The sequence below is a fragment of the Barbus barbus genome (assembly GCF_936440315.1).
Source record: "Barbus barbus genome assembly, chromosome: 14".
Taxonomy (NCBI): domain Eukaryota; kingdom Metazoa; phylum Chordata; class Actinopteri; order Cypriniformes; family Cyprinidae; genus Barbus; species Barbus barbus.
Window position 1 is genome coordinate 1987634 of NC_136742.1, and position 18393 is coordinate 2006026.

General features: G+C 41.0%; 1 pseudogene across 1 annotated transcript in view; it reads left to right on the forward strand.

Moving 5' to 3' along the window:
- LOC306879929 (laminin subunit alpha-2-like) overlaps positions 1–18393 on the forward strand; it is a 225482-nt pseudogene that overhangs the window by 44047 nt on the left and 163042 nt on the right. Inside the window, exon 11 of the transcript in view lies at positions 16977–17078. The product of the transcript in view is annotated as a laminin subunit alpha-2-like (transcript). The remainder of the gene's footprint in view (positions 1–16976; positions 17079–18393) is intronic.

An 18393-nucleotide genomic window follows, 5' to 3' on the forward strand; every position in this document is an offset into this window, starting at 1 on the left:
GTGGGTGTAATGAGTGGGACAGGTGTGTGTGATGTGACAGGTGTATGTATTTACATGAGATGAGGAAGGGAGGAAGGGAGATGGTGACCTCTGGTGGCGACAGGGAGAAGCGCAGGGCCCGGACTCATGACATGACCCCTCCTTCAAGGAACGGCTTCCAGACGTTCCACAGAACCCCCCAAAAGTCCAGAGGGAGGTGGAACAGGGGGAGGGATGGCGGGCCAGGCCCGTGTAGTGGAAGGGAACCTGGGTTCTGAGGCAGCGCCGGCAGAATGGAGACCCAGGGCAGAACCAGCGGCCACCACAGAGGTGTGTGTGGAGCTGCCACCCTGGAGCGGACAATGGTGGGCTCCACCGCTTCGGGGGGCACATCAGGGTGTGGAACCTCAGCGGACCCCTCCGCCTCAAGGGAACTGTGAGCGGACACCGCCACTTCGAGAAGGCATGAAGTGAGCTCCACGGCCTCGGGAGCCTCGTGAGCGAACACCGCTCTCTCGGGGGTTTTGTGAGCGAACACCGCTCTCTCGGGAGGAACGTGGGCGGGCACCGCTCTCTCGGGGGCTTCGTGGGCGGGCACCGCTCTCTCGGGGGCTTCGTGAGCGAACACCGCTCTCTCGGGGGCTTCGTGAGCGAGCACCGCTCTCTCGGGAGCCTCGTGAGTGAGCACAGCTGTCTCGGGGGCTTCATGAGGGAGCACAGCTGTCTCCGGAGGAACGTGGGCGGGCACCGCTCTCTCAGGAGGAACGTGGGCGGGCACCGCTGTCTCGGGAGCCTCGTGAGTGAACACTGCCGCCCCCCGGATCGCCGCCTCGGGAGAACTGTGAACGGGCTCCGCAGCTAACTCCAACCTGAAGGCTGAGCCGCTCACCTGCAGAGCCAGGTTGATGTAGTCCTCCAGCGACTCCCCGGGGTCCCAATATGGTACCAGGGACTTGAAGGGCTCAGCCAGGCCTCCGTAGAAAAAGACCATGAGGCAGGTCTTCTCCATATCCACCCGCTGAGCTACTCCAATGAAATCCCTGGCATACTCCTCCATGCTCCGGTCTCCCTGGCGGATATTGAGCAACCTCCCTGCTGGACCCATGATTGCTGGCTAAATTCTGTCACGGAATGCTAAGAGGAGCGCCGTGGAAAAGACGAGGTCAGGGTCCAGGTGCAGGTAAGGTGCTTTTAATATCAAACAAAAAGGCCAACACGACGCAAAAAACTAAAACAGAAAACGGGATACACCAAAGGCAACTATAACACAATGCCTGTATCCCTTGAGTCGAATCCACACCAACACAATAACACTTAATTTAGCCCGGCAGAGTAGCGGGAGTGTGGTGCATAAATAGTCCGTGGCAATTGGGAACAGCTGTGGGTGTAATGAGTGGGACAGGTGTGTGTGATGTGACAGGTGTATGTATTTACATGAGATGAGTCCGGGAGGAAGGGAGATGGTGACCTCTGGTGGCGAAAGGGAGAAGCGCAGGGCCCGGACTCATGACAGCTTTAAGCTCAAAGATTCCTCTCAATCAGTTCAGTTGACTGTATGTAAATATACACTTCAGCCAGCACTCGTTTGCTCTTTGTTTTCTTAAAGGGGTCATGAGACGTTGCTTAAAATAACATTATTTGGTGTAATGCAATGTGTTTATGCAGTTTAAGGATAAAAAAACATTATTTTCCACATACTGTATATTATTGTTTGCTCCTCTCTGGCCCGCCTTTCTGAAATGCCCTGATTTTTACAAAGCTCATCGTTCTGAGAAGCGAGGCATGCTCTGATTGGCCAGCTATCCAGTGTGTTGTGATTGGCCGAATACCTCAAGCATGAGACGAAAATGTTACGCCCCCTTACTGTATTGTGATGGCGTTTCCCGGCGAGATGACACATAAACAATAAATCCCATTATAAATGAGGCATTTGTTGCATCCAGTGGGGACATAATTACTGGTTATAATGACTTATACTGTCTTTTTACGCATCGCGTTGCATCACACCTCGTAAACATAACCATGTCTGCATTTGTGATCGGAGAAACACAAACAACAAGCACTACTCTAAACTGCTCAAAACTCACGTTTGAATCGTCAGTGGCAAATTCTTTAAATATGAAAGCATACTTACAGGCTGTGAGTCAGAAGCGCCAGACTGTCCTTGTGACAGTCTGGGTAAGTTGTGGCGCAATGGATAAGACACATGCCTTTGGTGTGAGAGACCTGGGTTCGAATCCACTGTGAGACAACAATGTGTCCCTGAGCAAGACACTTAACCCCTAGTTGCTCCAGAGGCGTGCGACCTCTGACATATATAGCAGCTGTAAGTCGCTTTGGATAAAAGCGTCAGCTAAATTAATAATGTAATGTGACGTTGGAATTGCCCCACTTTTTTGAAACAGCCTTTGTGCAAGCTAGCATTGTAGGCTACTCTTCCAGATTCAGGAAATAGTCCTCCGTAAAATGCGTTGCACACACTCTAATATTTGGGTTGAACTGTTCTGGAACAGTGTTGTTTCAACTTAACTATTGATTTCTAGTTGTGTCCTCTTTTGGAAGCCCAAACAAAGTAGTTTCGCTTTCACAAGGAAATACAGCATCTCCGGGACATGGCTCAGGCGGCAGCAACAATACTACAGCCAGAATAATAGCTCCGCCTTCTTTAATTGCATATACATTTGGGCGGTGTTTTGCAAATCTCCCCACATCGTAGACATGTGGTTCGTGTTCGTGTTTTAGGGCGGCGTGGTCGAGTCTTTAATAAAGAATATCTCTTTGGTTTTCAGACTTAAGTTTTTGCAACTTCAGGGATCTTATCTATGCACAAACAGCTTGTAACACTCCAAAGAGAAAGGAAAACTTGAAATCGCATCATACGACACCTTTAAATATCATGAGGCTGTTGTACTGACTGAGAAACCGCTTCAAATGATTCGATGAGAGAGCGGTCCGAACTGCATCATGAACCCATCCAGATCATTTTTCAAACGTGTTCGGCCAATTCACTGAGGCTACTCTTCCAAAACTAGTGTCGTGTCGTGTAAATAAGTGGCTGTTTACACTGAAAGTGTTTTTGTGTGTGGTTTTTCTTTTGGATGTAAGCATGTACAGATGGATGTGCTGAGGCCTTTAAAAAAAGCATCTGAAGATGCACCTCTTCCCTAAGAGCTCAACTAATCCACAGTCATAACGTAACATGAAATTTTTATAACTCCTACTTATATAACTTGTGTACTAATCTTGTTTATTCTTGATATGCATGTTTACTCAAGACTTAATCTATGAAAGACAAATTAAGATTTTTAATGAAACTGTTCATCAGCTATTCATCACGTAAAGTGATTGTATCTATTCACAAGACTTGGACTAACCTGCTCAATTCATATAGATTTGTTTTATGATGCATTTATGACCGTTTAGAATCTTTTAAGTTTTGATTGCGTTGTGGATTTCAATGCAGGGACAGATACCTCACAGATTTTGTTAAAATATCTTAATGAGTGTTTCAAATATCAACTAAAGCAATAACATTCACATTAAAAGACTGATAATGTGCATTTAGATAGGGCTGAACACACACACAAGACAGTGAATGAGATGAATATGCATGTGATTGTCCTGCGTATTCAGATGTGTGATGTGGGAATAAACCCTGAGCTGTTAAAGTGGGTCACCAATGTGCTTTGACCTCTGAACTCTCTCCACTGCTAATGATGCCATTACTCTGAGTTTAAAGGCACTGTCAGCATTCATCTAAAAGGCTTTTCATATTCTCGTAGATTAGGCTGTATATTTAATTGACTTTTAAAGTTTTAAGTGAAGGATTCATCCTTTTTGAATTCGCTGACCATAAAAAAACTGTTTCTTAGTGAATCTCCTGATGCCTGTCAAGAACATGTAGTAAATTGTATAGCTCAAAAGGGAATTGTATATAAATAATTACAATGAATTATGATTAATTACAATTATTTATATCGGCTGACAGTAATAACTGTAGCAGAATTAAATTGCCATCAACTAATCTGTTCATCCAGCGAACATTAAGTGTAAGTTCATATTAACTCTAAGAAAGTATATTTTCTTGGCCACAGAAAATACTTTCCTAAGTATTAATACATTAGAGCATGTAGTAAGGATCAAAAATCGTAAAGGGACATTAATTTGCAAGGCAGAATCAGAAACTCGTGTAATTTATGCACAAGAGTTGTATTAACTAAACACTAACGCAAACTAGTCTAACAAATGAAACCATCAGGAAACCAGAGAATGAAGCTATGAAAAGAATTAGTTAACCACCTGAATAAAACCATCAGCGCCATTTATAACGGGGTCTATAGCTTATACTAAACCTCTGTTTTGTTTAGTTAAGTGTATGATACTTGCAATGCCTTTGGTCGTTGAACGAGTGTCCGGATGCAGTCTCGGATGAAAGTTCTGATGATTTGAAGGTTTGGTGGTGTTGGAAGGGTGATGAACTCCAAAAGATGTTATTCTGGCTCGGTGGTAATTGGGAGTTTCTTCCCAGGTAGAAAGGGAAAAAGAGCTAAGAAAGAGATCTGCTGAGATCCGAGGATCCTTGGTTGAAAGGAAAGTCAAGGCCGCAAGGCCTGGCACAAAAACGTAAGGGGTCCAGAGGAGTTCTAGCTCACATCCTCCTCATCCTCTTAGGATCTAACAGAACTGCAGACTGCAGGGGCGTCACTGATGTTAGAGCTTTATCTGCAGAGGTCACACCTCTGGGGTGTCAAATAGCCAATGGAGTCGACTCTTTGTCTCTGAACATGGTAATTTGCATAGGTAATTCGGCTAGGTTAATGCACAAACTACTAAAGATTCTTAGGCAAATTGATAAAGACTAAACATGGTACAGCTAAAGTGATATTAACTAGTGATCTATCGTAAGCATGCATAAAACAGTATACAATACACAAAAATATATACAAGAACAGTAATAATATACACAATGACCTGAAGATATGCGTGTTCATTCAAAGAAAGGTTTTTCTTTGAATTAATTAGAGAAGAGTCCATTTTTATGGCATAATGTATTTTTCCTAAGGGTAAATTAAGTGAGTTGTTCTGCCCGCATTCCTTTGAACAATAAAACAAGTGTTAACAGATGGGTTGCCATGCAGATGCATTTCGGGTGAAGGGTCTACAGATCCTCATAGTTGGCCCTTTGGTTAGGTGAGGGGGCATAAGAGATTATTTGTTAAATATAACAAATAATTTTGTGTCTGATTGGTCAAAATGCTACAAACATGACTTGGTCAACAATTACAGTTTTCTTAATGAAATGAAAGCCTATTTTTAGAATCAATAGGATTATTTGTACTGTGACATTAGTTTCATTAAAATAAAGCACATTGTCCACCAAATCCACTTTACCATATATGGCAAAATAAAACTAATATTTAAATAAATATTTTTCCCTCTGCTTTTGCAGTGTAATATGAATAGAAGACATTTTCTGCCACAGAATTAAAATAAATAAATAAAAGGTAGTTTTTAGCCTTTTTCTCGCAATTGCAAGTTTATTTTTCACAATTCTGATGTTTTTTTTTTTCAGAATTGCAGGTTTATATTTCACAGTTCTGAGTTTACATCTTGCAATTTTGAATCTATATCTTGCAATTCTGAATTGCAAGAAAAAGTTCAGAATTGTGAGATAAAAGGATGCAATCATCTTTATTTTTTTTCTTGTTGCAGAAATAACAATAGACACTTCTTCATGAGATTCACTGATTTATATTTGCAGTAATACACACAGTTTCAAAAGACTAATCACTTTTGAGGATGTTTTTATGGCTTTTGAGTCAGACATTGTGTATTTGTTTTTACACTGGAACATTTAATGCTTTCCCTAAAAAAGAACATTACAGTAGATTTAGATTGACACGCATTTTACACACATTTGCAATCATTTTTATTGGGTATGTGACATAAAAGTTTTTAAATGCTGGATCCTATGAGTTTCTACAGATTCACTCTTTCTACCGAGTAGCTGCATATTTGACAGGGTGTCTGGTAATAGTTTATCTCTATGGCAACAGCCTCCTTCGGTAAGATGACGTTAAATAAGAGACCTGCTCATACTTCCACAGAGACTTTCAGACATTTTTACATTAATAGTTTAAAGTACGCATTACCTGGAAATTGTGGGTCTTTACCACGCTCGCTCACGGATTTCACACGTGGACTGGTGTTTCACATGGTGTGATGGAGATTATGTGCAATCATGATTATGTGCAATTTGATACCCCTTCCTAAAAAAAGGGAACTTTTACATAAAATATTCCCAAAATCACTTCTTTCTTTTTTTTTCCCCGTGGACATGCCACAAAACCAATTTTCAAATGATTTCCATGCGATTAAATGAGAACACACAAGGAGTTGTTAATAAAAGTTTGAGTGTTTTACATAACCTGCAAAAGTATCGGTAACACTTTCTATGAAGCCCGTATTTATAGTACATTATAAAGGTATTATAAGTCATTATAATGAATGCATAATGCATTATAAATAACTTTATAATATGTTGCATCATCTCATGAATATTCGTAAGAACAGTTTTAATGTATATTAATAGTTACTTATGTCAGAGAGTCACCACAGTCACTGCAGTCTCCATCAACGACACTCACCAATCCCCTGATTTCTGATCACCGCCACCTGTGAGCACTAATCTGCAGCACTATATCCCTGCACTCCTCCCGTTCACTCACTGTCTGGTCTGAAACATTCTATGTTGACTAACCTGACCCACTTACCTTTTGTCTACCTACCAGTTGCTCCTGTGTTTCTATGCCAGTTCTCCATCGCTCCTGTGCTCCACCGTCGCCACACTCCGCTGTTCCCTCTGGGTCCCCTGGATAAAGAAACAAGGACATTAACACTCAGATAAGCCCCAAGAGACTTTCCCATTCCCCGCCTGCTTACCCGGACTTACTGCTCATCTCCTTCCCCTCTGCTGCTTTTCAATAAACCTGTTGTTTGTATTGCACTTACCTCTGTGTCCCGTGTCTATCTGCTGACAGAAGACCAGACCAGAACCAACGACCGGAGATGGAGTTCCCGAACCCTCCCCGCCGCAGATCCCCTCGAAGAGCTGGTCAGCACTCTTCGAAGAGCTCTCTCTCTGGTCACACACCCTCAGCCTGCCTCTGCCAGTCCCATGGCCCCCAGCCGTTTTTTACTCCAAGTTTCAGTCTACATAGAGATGCAATCCCATAAATTTTCCAGCGAATGGGCTAAAGTTGCTGTAGTGGCGGACCACTCTTAGCTGGGACGTATTGCTTAGCTTCTTTGACAAGCTATCCAACACAGAGAAACTTAAATTGTACCTTTTTTGAGGTGGATGAGATGGGATTCCAGCAGATAGGTAAACAGGGCAGGTAAGCAGAGCAAGGCAGGCAGCAGGCAGGTAAGTAGGTTGGTAGTAACAGACAAAGCATGGACTCCAGTAATCCAACAAACGATTGGTAAGTGGTTGAAAAATGGTGGTCAAAAAAGGCACAACTTAATATCAAAAATAATGTCCAAATAGTGTTCAATAGTGATTCAATAGCATTTCAATAGCGTTGTAAAGAACTGTATGCTCAATACGTTCCAACAGCTTCCTTGTTCTTTTGTTTTTAGAAAGGTGAGAGGCGGCCATCTTTAACTTCAAACATTCTCACCAACCATCAAACTAAAAGTCCCTACAAAATAAAGGACCCTAAATCTTACAAAATATACCAGTGCTCCAATAGCACAAAAATTTAGATTAGATTAAACTCAAAATGGCTTCTACAGTTGCCTTCCTGATCTCCCTGCTAACCGGATGAGCATTGCTCTGGGCACGAGCCATCTGGAACTCTCAGACCACTATAATTAACTCTTTCGATGCTTTCTCTTCCCACTTCAAGGAGGTCTTCGGCCTATCTACCGACTCGCTCTCCATTGCCGACCAACTCATCCGCCTCCGCCAAGGAGATTCTTCAGCCAGTGACTATACTCTGCAGTTCCGGACTCTGGCGGCCTCGTGTGGATGGAACGAGGCAGCACTACTCACTGCTCACCGTCAGGGCTTGAATCTACAGATCAGAGCCCAGATGGCGATCTATGATGCCACTGTCGGTCTGTAGAGATTTATGCAGAAGGCCGTTAAGATCTCCCAACATCACACGGCTTGTCAGCCAGACATAACCGCTCATTCTCCGTCCTCACCAGCTGCCTGTCCTCCGGTACCAGAACCTATGCAAATGGATACTAAATGCCTCTCGCGCACTGAGCGTGCTTGACGTCTCGCCACGGGGCTATGCCTCTACTACGGAGTTCTGGGGCACTTCATTCGGGGGGGGCCCTCCAATTGGAGCCTGCTATCTCTACCTTACCACTGCTAACAGTACAACTGCTCACCCCATGTCATTTAATTTCAGTACCTGCCCTCGTGGACTCGGGATCCTCAGGCAATTTCATCTCACAAGCCCTCACAAGCTTGATTTACCCCGCCAGAGACAAGCCGAGCTGAAGATCGAGACCATACAGGGAAAGCATACATACCTCTACCCATTCCACGTCACCCCTGGTCCCACGTCGGAGTCGACTTCGTCACAGATCTCCCAAAGTCAGAAGGTTATACCTGCATACTGTAAGCAATAATCAGCAGCACTATATCCCTGCATCCCTCCCGTTCACTCACTGTCTGGTTTAAAACATTCTATGTTGACTAACCTGACCCACTTACCTTTTGTCTGCCTACCAGTTGCTCCTGTGTTCCTATCCCCATTCTCCATCGCTCCTGTGCTCCACCGTCTCCACGCTCCGCTGTTCTCTCTGGATCCCCTGGATAAAGAAACAAGGACATTAACACTCACATAAGCCCCAAGTGACTTTCCCATTCCCCGCGTGCTTACCCAAACTTTCTGCTCATCTCATTCCTCTCTGCTGCTTTTCAATAAACCTGTTTGTATTGCACTTACCTCTGTGTCCCGTGTCTATCTGCTGACAACTTGACACACAATGAACACGATCCATCCACTTAAGTTACAATGGATTATATTTCTCATAGTTATAATGTATTATAAGTCTCATATCTTGCCACGTTACTTATGTCACTTTACTTAAAGCAGACAAAGACCACTTATAAGTAATAATAATGGAAAAAAAATCAGCCATCAGTTCAGATGAATGTGTAATATAATATATATATAAATAAATAGGATAGAAGTATCGCTTTTTATTTTAGTTTATTCATTTATATATTTATTATTGAAATGTTGTTATATGTATGTGTCAATTTTATCTAATTTCTTTATTTTCTTAAATATGTGGGTATATAGTATTTATAGAGTTGTAACTTTTAGTTTTAGTTACTTTTTCTTATTTGTAAGTCGCTTTGGACAAAGGCGTCTGCTAAATGACAAAAGTAAAAAGTAAGTAAAAGTAAATATAATATCAGTTTGATTATTTTGATGGCACCCTTTAGACAGCTGTTGATAAGTAACTCTGCAACTACATGTCAACTAGCAGTCATGAGAGTATTAGTAGTGTGTCTGCTGAATATACTGTATGCTAACACTTTATTTTGATGGTTCCTCAACAGAAAAGTTGAATATAGGATACTTTGCAAGTATGTGAACGTTCTACCTACCCTGCCTAAGTCTACTAATACAATTAGTTTTATATATATATATAAACATTGGACTCAAGAGATGTAGTAAGGTACTGTGCAGATATTAAATAAACAATGTCAAGCTACTATAATGTATTATCATTTTTGTTATGATAATTCATGAGATTTTATAACACATTAAAAGTTTTTTTTATAATGCATTCAATATAATGCCTTAAGAATACACTTATATTGCATTATCAATACGTGCTTCATATTTTGGTCCTGGATTGATCAGTGCATCATTCCAGTTGTGTTATACTGAAGCAATACCACACAATCAAGAGCTGTCAAACCGAATATCAGCTGTCAATCAGCCGTAGGTAATGTTGATATCCAGACCAGACTGTGAGTGTGATATTTCTTGTATCTTGATATTATATTGAGTAACATGCAATTTAGTCACAATATTGCCAGTTATTTTATATTGTTTGATCCACCGATTAAAAAATGTCCAGAGACACAGCGGAACAAAGATCTCACACATTAGCAGTGTTTTGTTCCTGAATGATTCTGTTTTCAAACCAATTGGTTGAGTGAGTGATTCAAAGATCTCATTCAAAAAGACATTCACCTCTTTCCTCCTGAATCTGAAGGAAACATTTGAATGAACGATTCAGACAATGACTGATTCATAAATTCAGTGTATTTGGAAACAATGCTTGGCTAATTAAATTTGAGCACTAGATCTATTGTATAATCTTTTTCTTTCTCTGTCTTTAGTGCTTTTCACAATACACATTGTTTCTAAGCAGCTTTACAAAGAACTATATGGATTCCCAAGAATTGATTAGTTTCAGTTAATGGAGGAAACATTGTAGTGCCTCCTATCCAATAAATCATAATAAGCTCTGTGGTTTATTAATTTTGATGTGAAACAAAGTCTCAGTTTTCAAATTTTGTAAATTTTAGTATAATTTTTGAACAATAAATATTGTCTTGGTGCTGTTTAATGTCAAGTCAAGTCAAATTGAGCTTTATTGTCATTCCGCTACATGTGGGGACATACAGTGGAACGAAATGTCGTGCCTCGCAGGACCACGGTGCTACATAAATACAGACATACAACAATGAAGTAAAAAACACTATAAACCTATACACAACTAACCTACTGACAGATTTTAACTATAAGTATACTATATATAAATATTTACCCTATACAGACTAAAAAAAATAAAAGATAAAAAATACAAACTATACGAATTCGTCACATAAATATTTACCCTATACAAACTAAAGAAATAAAAGATAAAATATACAAACTATATGAATGCTTCACATAAATACTGTACATGTGCAAAGAGAAACATTTTGAGTCAAGCAGCTGTTTGGGGGAACATTGCAGGATGATTTGTAGTGCATGAGCATGTAAACATACATATATTGCTGAGTCTTTTTTGGGATTGTGTACACGCAGCAGTGTGTGTAAAGTGTCTAGTGCACATAGAGGAGAGTGTGTTACTACAGGTGGTTTGTACAGGCCCACTCACCTGTGTGTAGCACACTTCGAATTGCACAAAAAAGTTCCATACACTTTTTTCTTTGGTCTGGTAAGGTTTGGGGTGGGGGGTGGTCCATGTTTCAGGAGGTAGGGGTTTGCATGGGGTTTCAGAGGGGGGCGGGGTGGTTTGAGTTCAGGGCTCTCACAGCCTGGGAGAAAAAGCTGTTGAGCAGTCTGGCAGAGTGGGCTCTGATGCTCTGGTACCGTCTTCCTGATGGTAGGAGCTGGAAGAGACTGTGGGAGGGATGGGTGGATTCCTTCAGGATGCTGTTGGTTTTGCTGGAGCATCGTGTAAGGAAAATGTCCAGGATGGAGGGGAGAGGGGCACCTATGATCTTTGCCACTGTGTTCACTGTCCACTGGAGGGTCTTGCGGTCAGCAGCACTGCAGTTCCCGTACCAGACACCGTGCTGACTCTCTCCACAGTCGAGCTGTCGATGGTCAGTGGGGGGGTGGTCAACGGAGTTTCTCCTGAAGTCCATCACAACCTCCTTTGTCTTCTCCACATTGAGGGACAGATTGTTAGTGCCACACCATTCAGCCAGCTGTGCCACTTCCTCTCTGTAGTGCGTTTCATCCTTGTTGGTGATGAGACCTACCACTGTTGTGTCATCAGCAAACTTGATGATGTGGTTGGAGCTGAACTTGGCAGTGCAGTCGTGGGTCAGCAGTGTGAAGAGCAGCGGGCTGAGCACACAGCCTTGTGGGGCACCTGTGCTCAGTGTGGTAGTGCTTGAGGTGTTGTGGCCGACATGGACTGACTGAGGTCTTCCGGTTAGAAAGTCCAGGATCCAATTACAAAGGGAATTGTTAAGGCCCAGCAGGTTTAGCTTATTTATGAGCTGTTGTGGGATTATTGTGTTGAATGCTGAGCTGAAGTCAATGAACAGCATTCTAACATAGGAGTCTTTATTTTCTAGGTGGGTAAGAGCCAGGTGGAGGGTGGAGGAAATTGCATTGTCCGTAGAGCGGTTTGGACGGTATGCAAACTGGAGCGGTTTTGATGTTGTGCATGACTAACCTCTCAAAGAACTTCATCATGATTGGAGTCAGTGCTATGGGACGGTAGTCATTTAGACAGGACACAGGTGATTTATTTGGTACCGGTATGATTGTTGTGGATTTGAGACACGTGGGGACGACTGCCTGGCTCAGCGAGGTGTTGAAGATATCTGTAAGCACATCTGTCAGCTGTGCAGCACAGTCTCTCAGAACACGGCCAGGTATGTTGTCAGGACCCGCAGCCTTGCGTGGGTTAATCCTAGATAGGGTCTTCCTTACGTCGGCTGGAGACAGACAGAGCGCCCGGTCGTTGGGGGAGGTGTGGGCAGTTTTTGTGCTGGTGTGTCATTCTGCATTTCAAACTGTGAATAAAAGTGGTTGAGTGCATCGGGGAGGGATGTGTCATCATCACAGGCCTGTGGCGGGTGCTTGTAGTCAGTGATGGTCTGAATGGCTTGCCACAGGCTCCGTGTGTCTCTGCTGTCTGTGAAGTGATTGTTGATTTTTTGAGCATGACCGTTTTGCATTTTTAATGCCACAGGACAAATTGGCTCTTGCTGTTTTGAGGGCTGCTTTATCTTCTGATCTGAATGCTTCATCTCTGGTCTTTAGCAGCCCACGAACCTCTGCTGTCATCCATGGCTTCTGGTTTGCACGAGCAGTGATGGTCTTGGTGACTGTCACATCATCATTGCACTTTTTGATGTAAGCAGTCACAGTTTCAGTGTACTCGTGCAGGTCTGTGTGGTTGTTGTAGGTGGCTGCCTCTTTAAACATGTTCCAGTCTGTGCACTGAAAGCAGTCCAGTAGTGTTGAGGTAGCATCATCTGGCCAAATTGTGATGAGTTTTTGAACAGGTTTGGCAAGTTTGAGAAGTGGTCTGTATGCTGTGATTAGCATAACAGTGATGTGGTCCGAGTACCCAAGGTGGGGGCGTGGTACAGCCTTGTAAGCGTTCTTTACTGTTGTGTAAACAAAGTCCAGTGTGTTGTTTCCCTTTGTTGCAAAGTTCACATGTTGGTAGAACTTTGGCAAAACTGTCTTTAAGTTTGTGTGGTTGAAGTCACCTGCTATGATGAAAAAGCCATTGGGGTTATTTGTGTAGTGTAGTGTGTAGTGTCAGATTGCTGTAGCGCATCAGTTTGAGAGCGACAGCGCGAAGCACAAGTGAACACATCTCCTCTGCTTTAATACATGTTTCTGCATGAAATAAACATGAATGAACATCAGAAGGTATGTTAAAAGAAAGACTACAACTTACTGAAATCTGTATCCTGTCTCATGTAATCGCTCAGCCAGTGTTTCTACCACAGAAAGATGTTGATATAGCAACTTGTAAACAATGTGTCGCATTTACCTCAGAAAAAAAAACATATTAGGTGACCATTAACTCGTTAGTCAGCTAGAAAAATGAACTCTGGTGAGGAGCATTTTGCTAAATGTATGCATCATATAACATTTATTCCCATTTTGGTCTCCAATGTTTAATTTATGTTTGAATAAATCTGTCAGGTTTTAATGACAGCCACAAATTTTTAAAATTTAATTAGAGTAGAACTATATGTACAAAAATTGTAAAGTTATTATTATAACTTTATTATTATAAAAAACTTAACTGAGTGTAATTTAAGTGTGCGTATATAAATCAGGCAATTTTCACCTTCCATATTATAGTAATGTAATACCAACTGACTCTCATGTATATTTTACAGCAGTAGTTGAGAGATTTTTTTTTTTTTGAGAGAGAGATTGTATCCTGTAGTACACTCTTAAAAATAAATGTGCTTAAAATTTTGGAATTGATGCACTGGCTCCTGGTTAGATTCCGTAATGATTTTAAAGTTATCATGTTATCTTACAAGGCACTGCACGGTCTGGCTTCTTAGTATGTGGCTGAGCTTTTAATTCCCTATACACCTAGTCGCAATTTGCGATCTTCTCAGAGTGGTCTTTTAGTCGTTCTTAAAACACGGCTGCATTCTGGGGGCGATCGGGCATTTTCATCTTACGCCCCCAAATTGTGGAATTCTCTCCCAGCTGACATTAGGGAAGCAAATTTGTTGGGCATTTTTAAATCTCGTCTTAAAACTTTTTATTTTCGTCTTTAACTGATTGTTATTTTGTGTTACCTTGGATTGTTGTTTTTGCTTGTGTTGTAAAGCGCTTTGAGAAAGTACTCTTTTAAAGGCGCTATATTAAATAAAATGTATTATTATTATTAAAAGGTTATTCACTGCAGTATCATAGAAGAACTATTTTTGGCTCCACAAAGAACAATTTAGTCAAAGGCTTACCTTTTTATAATCCGAGGAACCGTCTTTTACCACAAAGAACCTTTTGTGACACAGAAAGGTTCTTCAGATATTAAAGGTTCTTTATGGAACCATTTAGACAAAAAAGATTCTTCTATGGCATTGTGAAGCACTTTTATTTTACGAGCGTAAGTGATTTTTTAAAAGCACTTGAGGTGGTGTAATATTGTGAAAATTGTCTCTGATCACGTACACATCAGCAGCATCAGGGACAGAATGATGTCACTACAATCAGACAAACATCTTACAAACATGTTAGAAATCAGAATTTGTAAAGAACGTCTAGTCTCAACATACTTAGCGGTCACTGGCGTTCAACACATAGTTTGAGTTAGACTGTGTGTATTTATGTGCTGCTCCTCTGATTGCATCCTTTCTAAAAGAAAGGACAGAGACACTCAGAAAGTCTTCAGGTTTTGTGGAGATTCACACAGAGGTCAGTCTTTGGTTTGGTAGCTACATAGCATTTGATCACTGGATTTACAAAAATCATTTCAGGTTTAAGAAGTGTTTCAACATTGCATCAAGTAGTGATGAACATATTCATTTTTATTTGAATTATCGGTTATCAGAAGTTCTGTGCTGCACTAACACTACATGTGTACCACGCCCGAGCCCAACTAAACCGTTCTCTGGCCCACCTCTTCCAACCGAGTTAAGGATGGCTCGGCATGGAGCGATCACACTAGTCAAACGAACCGGGCTTTGGGGGTCAGACGTGCTCGCACAAGATTGCCTAGTTTGAGTACACCCTTATTCTCCCACATCCCGCACACATGAGTCTCTGCCCGCTCTCGCCCATCAAGTGTTGTCCAGCACCGCACTCTGCTGCGTTGGGTCCTGTGATTGTGCAGGTCTGTACTCGGAAGGTGCCTGTTATAATGTTATGATCGAGGATCTGGACTCTGAGCATAGCTTGTTTTTCTATAACAGGTATTTTAACTGCTACTATGTAAAAGGAATACTGCTGTAAAAAAGCACCTTATTTGTTTAAAGTGTTCACAAACCAAATGTTATTGCACTTTTGTTCATATAGCAGTACTTTTAAATGAGAAAAGCGTGCAACACACTACTTTTGAATTCATTATTGAATTTTGTTGCATAACAATGGGATTAATCGTAGAAAGAATCATGCAATTAATCGCGATTAAAAATTTGAATTGTTACCCAGCACTAATTATAATGGTTAATGCGTTTCATGTTGTTGATAACAACAAACAGAATATATTTTCTTACTTTTTGTATTTTTATGTCAATATCGTACAAGACTATCCTATTTAAATCAATGTGATAAACGAGATCAAAATAATCTAAAAGTATTCTGATTATGTTACCTAAAATGTGATGTGTAATGGATAACATAACTACCTACAATTTTTGTCATAATTTGGAATTGCAGTTTGTAAGTAATCTACCCAGCTCTGTGCATATATATATATGACCCTGCAGCACAAAAGCAGTCATCAGTAGCACAGGTATATTTGTAGCAATAGCCAACAAATACATTGTATGTCTCAAAATTATCAACTTTTCTTTTATGCCAAAAATCATTAGGTCATTAATCATTAAATAAAGATCATCTATCTTATGTGCGCTGTTTTATCAGTACTTTCACTTTCAAAATCGATCACGCTCAACAAGGAGGAGGGAGGATGGAAAGTGGTGGGGCACAGTAACTCGTTTGGGGGGGCACAGCAACTCGTTTGGGGGGGCATGGCCCGCGAGTGCCCCCCCTTGGCGCCGGCCCTGTATAAATAAAAATTTACCCTTATGACTAGTTTTGTGGTCCAGGGTCACATATGTGTATTACTTGCATTACAGTAATGAGAATTTGGGAGAAATTGCACTTAATAAGCCTGAAAATAACGTTATGATCTTAATGGTCTTTAAATAAGGCTTCATATTGTGTAAGCCAAACATAATTTCTTATTGTTACTATTGATTTTGGCGTGAAATATGGCATTTGTTGGGCGATTTGCCCAAAAGTCATTTCAGTGTGTGCTGGACAGCCGCAGTGCTGAAAAATCAATAGTTTTTCACGTGTTGGTCAGGAGACAAATGTCTCTCGTCTTTCCTTTAGACATGAGCAGGCAGAACATATAAAAGTGGGATGATGTTTGGTTTGGATGTGAATGCCGTGAGGAGATGTGCTCTGACCTCCACTCACAGGCCGCTGCAGTAAAACCCAAGCCAAACTTGGGAGATGTGAAGTGTAGGAGTATGTATGCTTGTGTGTGTGTGAGTGTGTGTATAAAAAGCCAGCACTGGATGCAAGAAGCAAACGGTGAAGTGTAGCCCCCCCCCCGGAGCTGGAGTTCCTCCTCCAGTCTGCCCTGCAGCGTAACGTTATTCAATAACAGGCAGAGAATGCGCTCGGCTTTGCTCAGAGAGGCAGGGATATGTGTGTGTGTGTGTGTGTGGCTTCATCAATAATCACTGCGTGTTGAACTTGTTTTTGACTTCTTCTTGAAAGCAGACACGGTTGCTGACCCTCGCTGCTGTTTGTGTGTGTTTGCGTCTGCAGCTCTTGGCGTATGGAGGCCGGCTGGAGTACTCGCTCTCTTATGACACAGAGAGCAGAGATGACCCAGTTCACATCATCAGCGCTCCTGGTGTCATCATAGAGGTACGTCTGCACAATCACATACACCTTCACACTGAGTTGGTTAGGATCAAGGCAAATTAATGGTTTCTTTCAACTCTGTGCTGTTGTGATTCATCGTGAAACATGCAGTAAACTCTCTCAACCTTTAGGCCTTGAAACTAAACTCAATTTTTCTCCCCAACAATTTAACTGAAAACTGTTTTTTGAACTCGTCCTACAGCTTTTACATGACCTCCTTTCAAGAAGTCCATAAGCAGATTGTTTTATTTTCTAAATGGTTTTCCTGCAGACAGATTTGGCTGTGAAGAGACCAGTCAGAAAGTGAAGCTGTGCCTTGACAATTTACTCATTCATTTAATTTAATTATTTTTAAAATCGGGGTAATACACATTATTATTATTTTTTTTTTAAATGTTAAATTAAATTAAATAAATCCCTGGAAATGTTCACAATTTTAATTTGACCTTATTTATACCTATTTGTTTGTTTGTAACCACTATGATTTTTATATATTTTAATTCTATTGGGGGTCTGTTCCAGTCATGAGTTCTTTTAAAGGCAAATGATAACTGACTAAAAGTACTTTTTCTATTGTTCTTGTGTTTCTTCCTCATATCTGATTTATGCACTCCTTAATATGAAGCAAAATTAGAATTGTAAGAATCTTAAAAACAACAACAACAAAAATCAGCAAATTTTATCATGTGTTCAGCTTGAAAAAATAATACATAACTGAAATACCACAAAAATTGAAACTGTTTGGCTTTTTATCTAATTTATAAGAGCTTGTTTCAACAGTCTCAAGATCAGACTTGCATGTTTATTTATGCAATATGTATATGCGGCAGAATCATAGCTTTCATGAATAACATCACAGCCTCTTAAGTTAAGCTGTTTCTAATGAAACTAAAATTGTCTAAATTTAATTTCATTCTAATAACCACTTTCTTCACCTTTCAAAGAAAGCTGGGTGTCAATTATTATTCCTAAATATTTAAATGAATTTCTGTCTTTGGACGTACTTCTGCTTTAACATCAAACTTTACCCTTTCTGTAACAAAAAACAAAAAAAACATGCTTACAGTTTTCTTGACATTCAGATGGAAACATGATTTGGTAAGCCAATGAGTTCCTTATTGAAGTGAACATTAATAGGAGACTTTAGGATTGTCCTGAGGGTCACGGTAAACTTTATGGGACAGAGTTGTAAAGTAGGGTTAAACTGCTGATAACCTCAGAAAAGTTTTGCTGTCCTTGTGTTCTTTGGATTGTGAATAACTTATGGTATACCTGCAGCTGCTTGGCCACCTAATTGCTGCTTGCAGCTATATTTTTA